Source organism: Oncorhynchus gorbuscha, linkage group LG19 (genome assembly GCF_021184085.1).
Source record: "Oncorhynchus gorbuscha isolate QuinsamMale2020 ecotype Even-year linkage group LG19, OgorEven_v1.0, whole genome shotgun sequence".
NCBI lineage: Eukaryota > Metazoa > Chordata > Actinopteri > Salmoniformes > Salmonidae > Oncorhynchus > Oncorhynchus gorbuscha.
Window position 1 is genome coordinate 79,822,639 of NC_060191.1, and position 13,010 is coordinate 79,835,648.

Genomic DNA, 13,010 nt, shown 5'->3' on the forward strand with positions numbered 1-13,010 from the left:
GGTTAGGGACATGTGATAGAAAGGGTTAGGGACATGTGATAGAAAGGGTTAGGGACATGTGATAGAAAGGGTTAAGGACATGTGATAGAAAGGGTTAGGGACATGTGATAGAAAGGGTTAGGGACATGTGATAGAAAGGGTTAGGGACATGTGATAGAAAGGGTTAAGGACATGTGATAGAAAGGGTTAAGGACATGTGATAGAAAGGGTTAAGGACATGTGATAGAAAGGGTTAAGGACATGTGATAGAAAGGGTTAGGGACATGTGATAGAAAGGGTTAGGGACATGTGATAGAAAGGGTTAGGGACATGTGATAGAAAGGGTTAGGGACATAATAATATAATAATATAATAATAATATATGTGATAAAAAGGGTTAGGGACATGTGATAAAAAGGGTTAAGAACATGTGATAAAAAGGGTTAGGAACATGTGATAGAAAGGGTTAGGGACATGTGATAGAAAGGGTTAAGGACATGTGATAGAAAGGGTTAGGGACATGTGATAGAAAGGGTTAGGGACATGTGATAGAAAGGGTTAGGGACATGTGATAGAAAGGGTTAGGGACATGTGATAGAAAGGGTTAAGGACATGTGATAGAAAGGGTTAGGGACATGTGATAGAAAGGGTTAGGGACATGTGATAGAAAGGGTTAGGGACATGTGATAGAAAGGGTTAAGGACATGTGATAGAAAGGGTTAAGGACATGTGATAGAAAGGGTTAAGGACATGTGATAGAAAGGGTTAGGGACATGTGATAGAAAGGGTTAAGGACATGTGATAGAAAGGGTTAGGGACATGTGATAGAAAGGGATAAGGACATGTGATAGAAAGGGTTAGGGACATGTGATAGAAAGGGTTAGGGACATGTGATAGAAAGGGTTAGGGACATGTGATAGAAAGGGTTAGGGACATGTGATAGAAAGGGTTAGGGACATGTGATAGAAAGGGTTAGGGACATGTGATAGAAAGGGTTAAGGACATGTGATAGAAAGGGTTAGGGACATGTGATAGAAAGGGTTAGGGACATGTGATAGAAAGGGTTAGGGACATGTGATAGAAAGGGTTAAGGACATGTGATAGAAAGGGTTAAGGACATGTGATAGAAAGGGTTAAGGACATGTGATAGAAGGGGTTAGGGACATGTGATAGAAAGGGTTAAGGACATGTGATAGAAAGGGTTAGGGACATGTATAAGAAAGGGTTAGGGACATGTGATAGAAAGGGTTAGGGACATAATAATATAATAATATAATAATAATATATGTGATAAAAAGGGTTAGGGACATGTGATAAAAAGGGTTAAGAACATGTGATAAAAAGGGTTAAGAACATGTGATAAAAAGGTTTAAGAACATGTGATAGAAAGGGTTAAGGACATGTGATAGAAAGGGTTAAGGACATGTGATAAAAAGGGTTAAGGACATGTGATAAAAAGGGTTAAGAACATGTGATAGAAAGGGTTAAGGACATGTGATAAAAAGGGTTAAGAACATGTGATAAAAAGGGTTAAGAACATGTGATAGAAAGGGTTAAGGACATGTGATAAAAAGGGTTAAGGACATGTGATAGAAAGGGTTAAGGACATGTGATAGAAAGCTCATATGATCAATATGAAAAGGTCAAAAAAAGACAAACTGGTCCTTATCAGAAGTGTCTGGTCGGTCACATCTGGGTATTGGATTAGTGTCTGGTCAGTCACATCTGGGTATTGGATTAGTGTCTGGTCAGTCACATCTGGGTATTGGATTAGTGTCTGGTCAGTCACATCTGGGTATTGGATTAGTGTCTGGTCAGTCACATCTGGGTATTTGATTAGTGTCTGGTCAGTCACATCTAGGTATTGGATTAGTGTCTGGTCAGTCACATCTGGGTATTGGATTAGTGTCTGGTCGGTCACATCTGGGTATTGGATTAGTGTCTGGTCGGTCACATCTGGGTATTGGATTAGTGCCTGGTCGGTCACATCTAGGTATTGGATTAGTGTCTGGTCAGTCACATCTGGGTATTGGATTAGTGTCTGGTCGGTCACATCTGGGTATTGGATTAGTGTCTGGTCGGTCACATCTGGGTATTGGATTAGTGTCTGGTCGGTCACATCTGGGTATTGGATTAGTGTCTGGTCGGTCACATCTGGGTATTGGATTAGTGTCTGGTCGGTCACATCTGGGTATTGGATTAGTGTCTGGTCGGGCACATCTGGGTATTGGATTAGTGTCTGGTCGGTCACATCTAGGTATTGGATTAGTGTCTGGTCGGTCACATCTGGGTATTGGATTAGTGTCTGGTCGGTCACATCTGGGTATTGGATTAGTGTCTGGTCAGTCACATCTGGGTATTGGATTAGTGTCTGGTCAGTCACATCTGGGTATTGGATTAGTGTCTGGTCAGTCACATCTGGGTATTGGATTAGTGTCTGGTCAGTCACATCTGGGTATTGGATTAGTGTCTGGTCGGTCACATCTGGGTATTGGATTAGTGTGTGGTCTGTGTTCATTCAGTATTGTTCTAATTGTCATTATTACAAATAAATACCAAAAAATTGTCTGATTAATCGGTATCGCCTTTTTTTGGTCCTCCAATAGTCTGTAAAGTTATCGGCATTGAAAAATCATAATTGGTCCAACTCTATTACATACACACCAGGTACATACACACAAGGTACATATAAACCAGGTACATACACACCAGGTACATATACACACAGGTATATACACACAGGTACATATACACACATGTATACACACACAGGTACATACACACCAGGTACATACACACCAGGTACATATACACCAGGTACATACACACCAGGTACATATACACACAGGTATACACACACAGGTACATATACACACCGGTATATACACACCAGGTACATATACACACAGGTATATACACACAGGTACATATACACACAGGTACATACACACCAGGTACATACACACCAGGTACATATACACACAGGGTCATACACACCAGGTATATATACACACAGGTACACATACACACAGGTACATATCCACCAGGTACATATACACCAGGTACATACACACCAGGTACATACACACCAGGTACATACACACACACACACACACACACACACACACACACACAGGTACCTTTCACCAAATCACCAGTCCAACGCCAGCCCACCAATGGCTACAGCAGCACTACTGACCTCTCACATGAACAGTCCAAAGCATTAGCTAACGGCTAACTCAGCTGTTGCTGAAACACTAAAATGGCTAACGGCTAGTCCTAACACCAAGACGAAGGTCCGAGTTCTGGACTATAGGGTTAGCTGTGTGTGTTGCCCAAACCGAACAGGATGACGTATATGGAATCCCTTGGGAATGACGTGGGTCTCCTGTAACATGTTGTTAATGCTGCTCTTCTCCAGACTATGTAAAGTCCTTGTAGTAGCAGTGAACCCAGAGAAGATGTTGAAATGTGATTAGAAAGATGGCATAGTCTGACTCGTCACTGGATATTGAATTAAAGTGAGTTTACTCATGAGTCCAGCATGAACTACGGGCTAACCTAAAAAAACAACTAAACTCTATTACCAAGACAGTCGTGAAGAGGGCACAACAACGCATTTTCCCCCTCAGGAGAGGTAATAAATAGTCGTTACAAGAGTTTAACCCAGAAATAGGACCCATGTCACTGTAAAGTGACAGGCTGAGAGGTGAATATGACAGGCTGAGAGGTGAACATGACAGGCTGAGAGGTGAACATGACAGGCTGAGAGGTGAATATGACAGGCTGAGAGGTGAACATGACAGGCTGAGAGGTGAACATGACAGGCTGAGAGGTGAATATGACAGGCTGAGAGGTGAACATGACAGGCTGAGAGGTGAACATGACAGGCTGAGAGGTGAACATGACAGGCTGAGAGGTGTGTGTGATCTCACTGTATGACAGGCTGAGAGGTGAGCACGGCTCGGCTGAGGCGTGGGTCGAGCCAGGAGGTGGTTTTGTTCTTGTGGTTGATGTAGTAGATCTCTCCCTCAGAGGTGCCGGCCTGTTCCCAGCCGTCAGGGAGAGGACCTGAGAGAGACAGGCACATACACAGGGAGATTAGGCTGCGGCTGGGCAGGCAGGGTGTGTGTGGTGATTCTGCTAAGGCATACTGTCTGTCCAGCGTGTGGAAACAGAAGGAGGGCTGTAATCACAGAGTGATACTGAATAGATCCGCAACAGCTAGTTTCAGGAAACCCACCAATAAAGGCAGAAAGTCATCTGGATGGGTGTGTTCAACATCTGTTCAAAACCTAACTACGAGCAGCCGATAAGGGGTCCAAACAACATGTCAGACCAAATAGAGAGATGATTAGAAGCTCAAATAACAACCGCTATTGAATGAATAAAGTTACCGATTTTAAATTAATATACAGATTATTCGATTTGAGCCGTCTCAGTTGATTCATTAACATGACTCTAGTCAGTGAACTGTCTCAGTTGATTCACTAACATGACTCTAGTCAGTGAACTGTCTCAGTTGATTCACTAACATGACTCTAGTCAGTGAACTGTCTCAGTTGATTCACTAACATGACTCTAGTCAGTGAGCTGTCTCAGTTGATTCACTAACATGACTCTAGTCAGTGAACTGTCTCAGTTGATTCACTAACATGACTCTAGTCAGAGAGCCGTCTCAGTTGATTCACTAATATGACTCTAGTCAGTGAACTGTCTCAGTTGATTCACTAACATGACTCTAGTCAGTGAACTGTCTCAGTTGATTCACTAACATGACTCTAGTCAGTGAGCTGTCTCAGTTGATTCACTAACATGACTCTAGTCAGTGAGCCGTCTCAGTTGATTCACTAACATGACTCTAGTCAGTGAACTGTCTCAGTTGATTCACTAACATGACTCTAGTCAGTGAACTGTCTCAGTTGATTCACTAACATGACTCTAGTCAGTGAGCTGTCTCAGTTGATTCACTAACATGACTCTAGTCAGTGAGCCGTCTCAGTTGATTCACTAATATGACTCTAGTCAGTGAACTGTCTCAGTTGATTCACTAACATGACTCTAGTCAGTGAACTGTCTCAGTTGATTCACTAACATGACTCTAGTCAGTGAGCCGTCTCAGTTGATTCACTAACATGACTCTAGTCAGTGAACTGTCTCAGTTGATTCACTAACATGACTCTAGTCAGTGAACTGTCTCAGTTGATTCACTAACATGACTCTAGTCAGTGAACTGTCTCAGTTGATTCACTAACATGACTCTAGTCAGTGAACTGTCTCAGTTGATTCACTAACATGACTCTAGTCAGTGAGATGTCTCAGTTGATTCACTAACATGACTCTAGTCAGTGAGCTGTCTCAGTTGATTCACTAACATGACTCTAGTCAGTGAACTGTCTCAGTTGATTCACTAACATGACTCTAGTCAGTGAACTGTCTCAGTTGATTCACTAACATGACTCTAGTCAGTGAGCTGTCTCAGTTGATTCACTAACATGACTCTAGTCAGTGAGCCGTCTCAGTTGATTCACTAACATGACTCTAGTCAGTGAACTGTCTCAGTTGATTCACTAACATGACTCTAGTCAGTGAACTGTCTCAGTTGATTCACTAACATGACTCTAGTCAGTGAACTGTCTCAGTTGATTCACTAACATGACTCTAGTCAGTGAACTGTCTCAGTTGATTCACTAACATGACTCTAGTCAGTGAGCTGTCTCAGTTGATTCACTAACATGACTCTAGTCAGTGAACTGTCTCAGTTGATTCACTAACATGACTCTAGTCAGAGAGCCGTCTCAGTTGATTCACTAACATGACTCTAGTCAGTGAACTGTCTCAGTTGATTCACTAACATGACTCTAGTCAGTGAACTGTCTCAGTTGATTCACTAACATGACTCTAGTCAGTGAGCTGTCTCAGTTGATTCACTAACATGACTCTAGTCAGTGAGCCGTCTCAGTTGATTCACTAACATGACTCTAGTCAGTGAACTGTCTCAGTTGATTCACTAACATGACTCTAGTCAGTGAACTGTCTCAGTTGATTCACTAACATGACTCTAGTCAGTGAGCTGTCTCAGTTGATTCACTAACATGACTCTAGTCAGTGAGCCGTCTCAGTTGATTCACTAACATGACTCTAGTCAGTGAACTGTCTCAGTTGATTCACTAACATGACTCTAGTCAGTGAACTGTCTCAGTTGATTCACTAACATGACTCTAGTCAGTGAGCCGTCTCAGTTGATTCACTAACATGACTCTAGTCAGTGAACTGTCTCAGTTGATTCACTAACATGACTCTAGTCAGTGAACTGTCTCAGTTGATTCACTAACATGACTCTAGTCAGTGAACTGTCTCAGTTGATTCACTAACATGACTCTAGTCAGTGAGATGTCTCAGTTGATTCACTAACATGACTCTAGTCAGTGAGCTGTCTCAGTTGATTCACTAACATGACTCTAGTCAGTGAACTGTCTCAGTTGATTCACTAACATGACTCTAGTCAGTGAACTGTCTCAGTTGATTCACTAACATGACTCTAGTCAGTGAGCTGTCTCAGTTGATTCACTAACATGACTCTAGTCAGTGAACTGTCTCAGTTGATTCACTAACATGACTCTAGTCAGAGAGCCGTCTCAGATGATTCACTAACATGACTCTAGTCAGTGAGCCGTCTCAGTTGGTTCACTAACATGACTTCTGTCTCTGTCGATTCTCGTTCTACCTCTCTCTAACCCCACCTATGAATAGTCTAGTTCTACCTCTCTCTAACCCCACCTAGGAATAGTCTAGTTCTACCTCTCTCTAACCCACCTAGGAATAGTCTAGTTCTACCTCTCTCTAACCCCACCTAGGAATAGTCTAGTTCTACCTCTCTCTAACCCCACCTATGAATAGTCTAGTTCTACCTCTCTCTAACCCCACCTATGAATAGTCTAGTTCTACCTCTCTCTAACCCCACCTAGGAATAGTCTAGTTCTACCTCTCTCTTAACCCACCTATGAATACTCTAGTTCTACCTCTCTCTTAACCTACCTATGAATAGTCTAGTTCTACCTCTCTCTAACCCCCCTATGAATAGTCTAGTTCTACCTCTCTCTAACCCCACCTATGAATAGTCTAGTTCTACCTCTCTCTAACCCCACCTATGAATAGTCTAGTTCTACCTCTCTCTAACCCCACCTATGAATAGTCTAGTTCTACCTCTCTCTAACCCCACCTAGGAATAGTCTAGTTCTACCTCTCTCTTAACCCACCTATGAATAGTCTAGTTCTACCTCTCTCTAACCCCACCTATGAATAGTCTAGTTCTACCTCTCTCTAACCCCACCTATGAATAGTCTAGTTCTACCTCTATCTAAGCCCACCTAGGAATAGTCTAGTTCTACCTCTCTCTTAACCCACCTATGAATAGTCTAGTTCTACCTCTCTCTTAACCCACCTATGAATAGTCTAGTTCTACCTCTCTCTAACCCCAAATAGGAAGTCTAGTTCTACCTCTCTCTAACCCCACCTATGAATAGTCTAGTTCTACCTCTCTCTAACCCCACCTATGAATAGTCTAGTTCTACCTCTCTCTAACCCCACCTATGAATAGTCTAGTTCTACCTCTCTCTAACCCCACCTATGAATAGTCTAGTTCTACCTCTCTCTAACCCCACCTATGAATAGTCTAGTTCAAATCAAATCAAATCAAATCAAATCAAATTTTATTTGTCACATACACATGGTTAGCAGATGTTAATGCGAGTGTAGCGAAATGCTTGTGCTTCTAGTTCCGACAATGCAGTGATAACCAACAAGTAATCTAACTAACAATTCCAAAACTACTGTCTTATACACAGTGTAAGGGGATAAGGAACATGTACATAAGGATATATGAATGAGTGATGGTACAGAGCAGCATACAGTAGATGGTATCGAGTACAGTATATACATATGAGATGAGTGTGTAGACAAAGTAAACAAAGTGGCATAGTTAAAGTGGCTAGTGATACATGTGTTACATAAGGATGCAGTCGATGATGTAGAGTACAGTATATACATATGCATATGAGATGAATAATGTAGGGTAAGTAACATTATATAAGGTAGCATTGTTTAAAGTGGCTAGTGATATATTTACATCATTTCCCATCAATTCCCATTATTAAAATGGCTGGAGTTGGGTCAGTGTCAATGACAGTGTGTTGGCAGCAGCCACTCAGTGTTAGTGGTGGCTGTTTAACAGTCTGATGGCCTTGAGATAGAAGCTGTTTTTCAGTCTCTCGGTCCCAGCTTTGATGCACCTGTACTGACCTCGCCTTCTGGATGATAGCGGGGTGAACAGGCAGTGGTTCGGGTGGTTGATGTCCTTGATGATCTTTATGGCCTTCCTGTAACAACGGGTGGTGTAGGTGTCCTGGAGGGCAGGTAGTTTGCCCCCGGTGATGCGTTGTGCAGTCCTCACTACCCTCTGGAGAGCCTTACGGTTGAGGGCGGAGCAGTTGCCGTACCAGGCGGTGATACAGCCCGCCAGGATGCTCTCGATTGTGCATCTGTAGAAGTTTGTGAGTGCTTTTGGTGACAAGCCGAATTTCTTCAGCCTCCTGAGGTTGAATAGGCGCTGCTGCGCCTTCTTCACGACGCTGTCAGTGTGAGTGGACCAATTCAGTTTGTCTGTGATGTGTATGCCGAGGAACTTAAAACTAGCTACCCTCTCCACTACTGTTCCATCGATGTGGATAGGGGGTGTTCCCTCTGCTGTTTCCTGAAGTCCACAATCATCTCCTTAGTTTTGTTGACGTTGAGTGTGAGGTTATTTTCCTGACACCACACTCCGAGGGCCCTCACCTCCTCCCTGTAGGCCGTCTCGTCGTTGTTGGTAATCAAGCCTACCACTGTTGTGTCGTCCGCAAACTTGATGATTGAGTTGGAGGCGTGCGTGGCCACGCAGTCGTGGGTGAACAGGGAGTACAGGAGAGGGCTCAGAACGCACCCTTGTGGGGCCCCCGTGTTGAGGATCAGCGGGGAGGAGATGTTGTTGCCTACCCTCACCACCTGGGGCGGCCCGTCAGGAAGTCCAGTACCCAGTTGCACAGGGCGGGGTCGAGACCCAGGGTCTCGAGCTTGATGACGAGCTTGGAGGGTACTATGGTGTTGAATGCCGAGCTGTAGTCGATGAACAGCATTCTCACATAGGTATTCCTCTTGTCCAGGTGGGTTAGGGCAGTGTGCAGTGTGGTTGAGATTGCATCGTCTGTGGACCTATTTGGGCGGTAAGCAAATTGGAGTGGGTCTAGGGTGTCAGGTAGGGTGGAGGTGATATGGTCCTTGACTAGTCTCTCAAAGCACTTCATGATGACGGAAGTGAGTGCTACGGGCGGTAGTCGTTTAGCTCAGTTACCTTAGCTTTCTTGGGAACAGGAACAATGGTGGCCCTCTTGAAGCATGTGGGAACAGCAGACTGGTATAGGGATTGATTGAATATGTCCGTAAACACACCGGCCAGCTGGTCTGCGCATGCTCTGAGGGCGCGGCTGGGGATGCCGTCTGGGCCTGCAGCCTTGCGAGGGTTAAACGTTTAAATGTCTTACTCACCTCGGCTGCAGTGAAGGAGAGACCGCATGTTTCCGTTGCAGGCCGTGTCAGTGGCACTGTATTGTCCTCAAAGCGGGCAAAAAGTTATTTAGTCTGCCTGGGAGCAAGACATCCTGGTCCGTGACTGGGCTGGATTTCATCTTGTAGTCCGTGATTGACTGTAGACCCTGCCACATGCCTCTTGTGTCTGAGCCATTGAATTGAGATTCCACTTTGTCTCTGTACTGACGCTTAGCTTGTTTGATAGCCTTACGGAGGGAATAGCTGCACTGTTTGTATTCAGTCATGTTGCCAGACACCTTGCCCTGATTAAAAGCAGTGGTTCGCGCTTTCAGTTTCACGCGAATGCTGCCATCAATCCACGGTTTCTGGTTAGGGAATGTTTTTATCGTTGCTATGGGAACGACATCTTCGACGCACGTTCTAATGAACTCGCACACCGAATCAGCGTATTCGTCAATATTCCCATCTGACGCAATACGAAACATGTCCCAGTCCGCGTGATGGAAGCAGTCTTGGAGTGTAGAGTCAGCTTGGTCTGACCAGCGTTGGACAGACCTCAGCGTGGGAGCCTCTTGTATTAATTTCTGCCTGTAGGCAGGGATCAGCAAAATGGAGTCGTGGTCAGCTTTTCCGAAAGGGGGGGCGGGGCAGGACCTTATATGCGTCGCGGAAGTTAGAGTAACAATGATCCAAGGTTTTTCCACCCCTGGTTGCGCAATCGATATGCTGATAAAATTTAGGGAGTCTTGTTTTCAGATTGGCTTTGTTAAAATCCCCAGCTACAATGAATGCAGCCTCCGGATAAATGTTTTCCAGTTTGCAAAGAGTTAAATAAAGTTCGGTCAGAGCCATCGATGTGTCTGCTTGGGGGGGGGATATATACGGCTGTGATTATAATCGAAGAGAATTCTCTTGGAAGATAATGCGGTCTACATTTGATTGTGAGGAATTCTAAATCAGGTGAACAGAAGGATTTGAGTTCCTGTATGTTTCCTTCATCACACCATGTCCCGTTAGTCATGAGGCATACGCCCCCGCCACTCTTCTTACCAGATAGATGTTAGTTCTACCTCTCTCTAACCCCACCTATGAATAGTCTAGTTCTACCTCTCTCTAACCCCACCTAGGAATAGTCTAGTTCTACCTCTCTCTAACCCCACCTATGAATAGTCTAGTTCTACCTCTCTCTAACCCACCTAGGGCAAATTCCACTAGGACACCAACTGAGACAGCTCACTGACTAGAGTCATGTTAAGATGAAACAGTCAGAGATCACCAAACGCAACATAGCTTCAGCCTGTAAATCAACTAGAAAGATGTGTTGGCATCGAGTAATTGTCTCTGGCCCCCTCCCAGTTAGGGGGAGTGAGGAGCTCTACAGCAGAATCTCACATCTCAATCGCTGGTTGAAAACTGTTTCTGCCCCTCCCAAAATATAGAATTTGTAGATAATTGGCCCTATTTCTGGGACTCACCCACAAACAGGACCAAGCCTGACCTGCTGAGGAGTGACGGACTCCATCCTAGCTGGAGGGGTGCTCTCATCTTATCTACCAACAGGGCTCTAACTCCTCTAGCTCCACAATAAAATAGGGTGCAGGCCAGGCAGCAGGCTGTTAGCCATCCTTCCAGCTTAGTGGAGTCTGCCACTAGCACAGTCAGTGTAGTCAGCACAGCTATCAACATTGAGACCGTGTCTGTGACTCGACCTAGGTTGGGCAAAACTAAACATGGCGGTGTTCGCCTTAGCAATCTCACTAGAATAAAGACCTCCTCCATTCCTGCCATTATTGAAAGAGATCGTGATATCTCACATCTCAAAATAGGGCTACTTAATGTTCGATCCCTCACTTCCAAGGCAGTTATAGTCAATGAACTAATCACTGATCATAATCTTGATGTGATTGGCCTGACTGAAACATGGCTTAAGCCTGATGAATTTACTGTGTTAAATGAGGCCTCACCTCCTGGTTACACTAGTGACCATATCCTCCGTGCATCCCGCAAAGGCGTAGGTATTGCTAACATTTACGATAGCAAATTTCAATTTACAAAAAAGAAAACAAAATGTTCGTCTTTTGAGCTTCCAGTCATGAAATCTATGCAGCCTACTCAATCACTTTTTATAGCTACTGTTTACAGGCCTCCTGGGCCATATACAGCGTTGCTCACAGAGTTCCCTGAATTCCTATCGGACCTTGTAGTCATAGCAGATAATATTCTAATCTTTGGTGACTTTAATATTCACATGGAAAAGTCTACAGACCCACTCCAAAAGGCTTTCGGAGCCATCATCGACTTAGTGGGTTTAGTCCAACATGTCTCTGGACCTACTCACTGTCACAGTCATACTCTGGACCTAGTTTTGTCCCATGGAATAAATGTTGTGAATCTTAAGGTTTTTCCTATCGGACCACCATTTTATTACGTTCGCAATCGCAACAAATAATCTGCTCAGACCCCAACCCAACCAAGGAGCATCAAAAGTTGTGCTATAAATTCACAGACAACAAAGATTCCTTGATGTCCTTCCAGACTCCCTCTGCCTACCCAAGGACGTCAGAGGACAACAATCAGTTAACCACCTAACTGAGGAACTCAATTTAATGTTGCGCAATACCCTAGATGCAGTTGCACCCCTAAAACATTTCTCATAAGAAACTAGCTCCCTGGTATACAGAAAATACCCGTGCTCTGAAGCAAGCTTCGAGAAAATTGTAACGGAAATGGCGCCACACCAAACTGGAAGTCTTCCGACTAGCTTAGAAAGACAGTACCGTGCAGTACCGAAGAGCCCTGACTGCTACTCGATCATCCTATTTTGCCAACTTAATTGAAGATAATAAGAACAATCCGAAATGTATTTTTGATACTGTCGCAAAGCTAACTAAAAAGCAGCATTCTCCAAGAGAGGATGGCTTTCACTTCAGCAGTAATAAATTCATGAACTTCTTTGAGGAAAAGATCATGATCATTAGAATGCAAATTACGGACTCCTCTTTAAATCTGCGTATTCCTCTAAAGCTCAGTTGTCCTGAGTCTGCACAACTCTGCCAGGACCTAGGATCAAGAGAGACGCTCAAGTGTTTTAGTACTATATCTCTTGACACAATGATGAAAATAATCATGGCCTCTAAACCTTCAAGCTGCATACTGGACCCTATTCCAACTAAACTACTGAAAGAGCTGCTTCCTGTGCTTGGCCCTCCTATGTTGAACATAATAAACGGCTCTCTATCCACTGGATGTGTACCAAACTCACTAAAAGTGGCAGTAATAAAGCCTCTCTTGAAAAAGCCAAACCTTGACCCAGAAAATATAAAAACTATCAGCCTTTATCGAATCTTCCATTCCTCTCATAAATGTTAGAAAAAACTGTTGCGCAGCAACTCACTGCCTTTCTGAAGACAAACAATGTATACGAAATGCTTCAGTCTGGTTTTAGA

The 13,010-nt window shown here is 43.9% G+C and overlaps 1 pseudogene; it reads right to left on the bottom strand.

Annotated features, from left to right (window-relative positions):
- Positions 1-13,010, bottom strand: part of LOC124005984 — a 46,323-nt pseudogene that overhangs the window by 16,666 nt on the left and 16,647 nt on the right.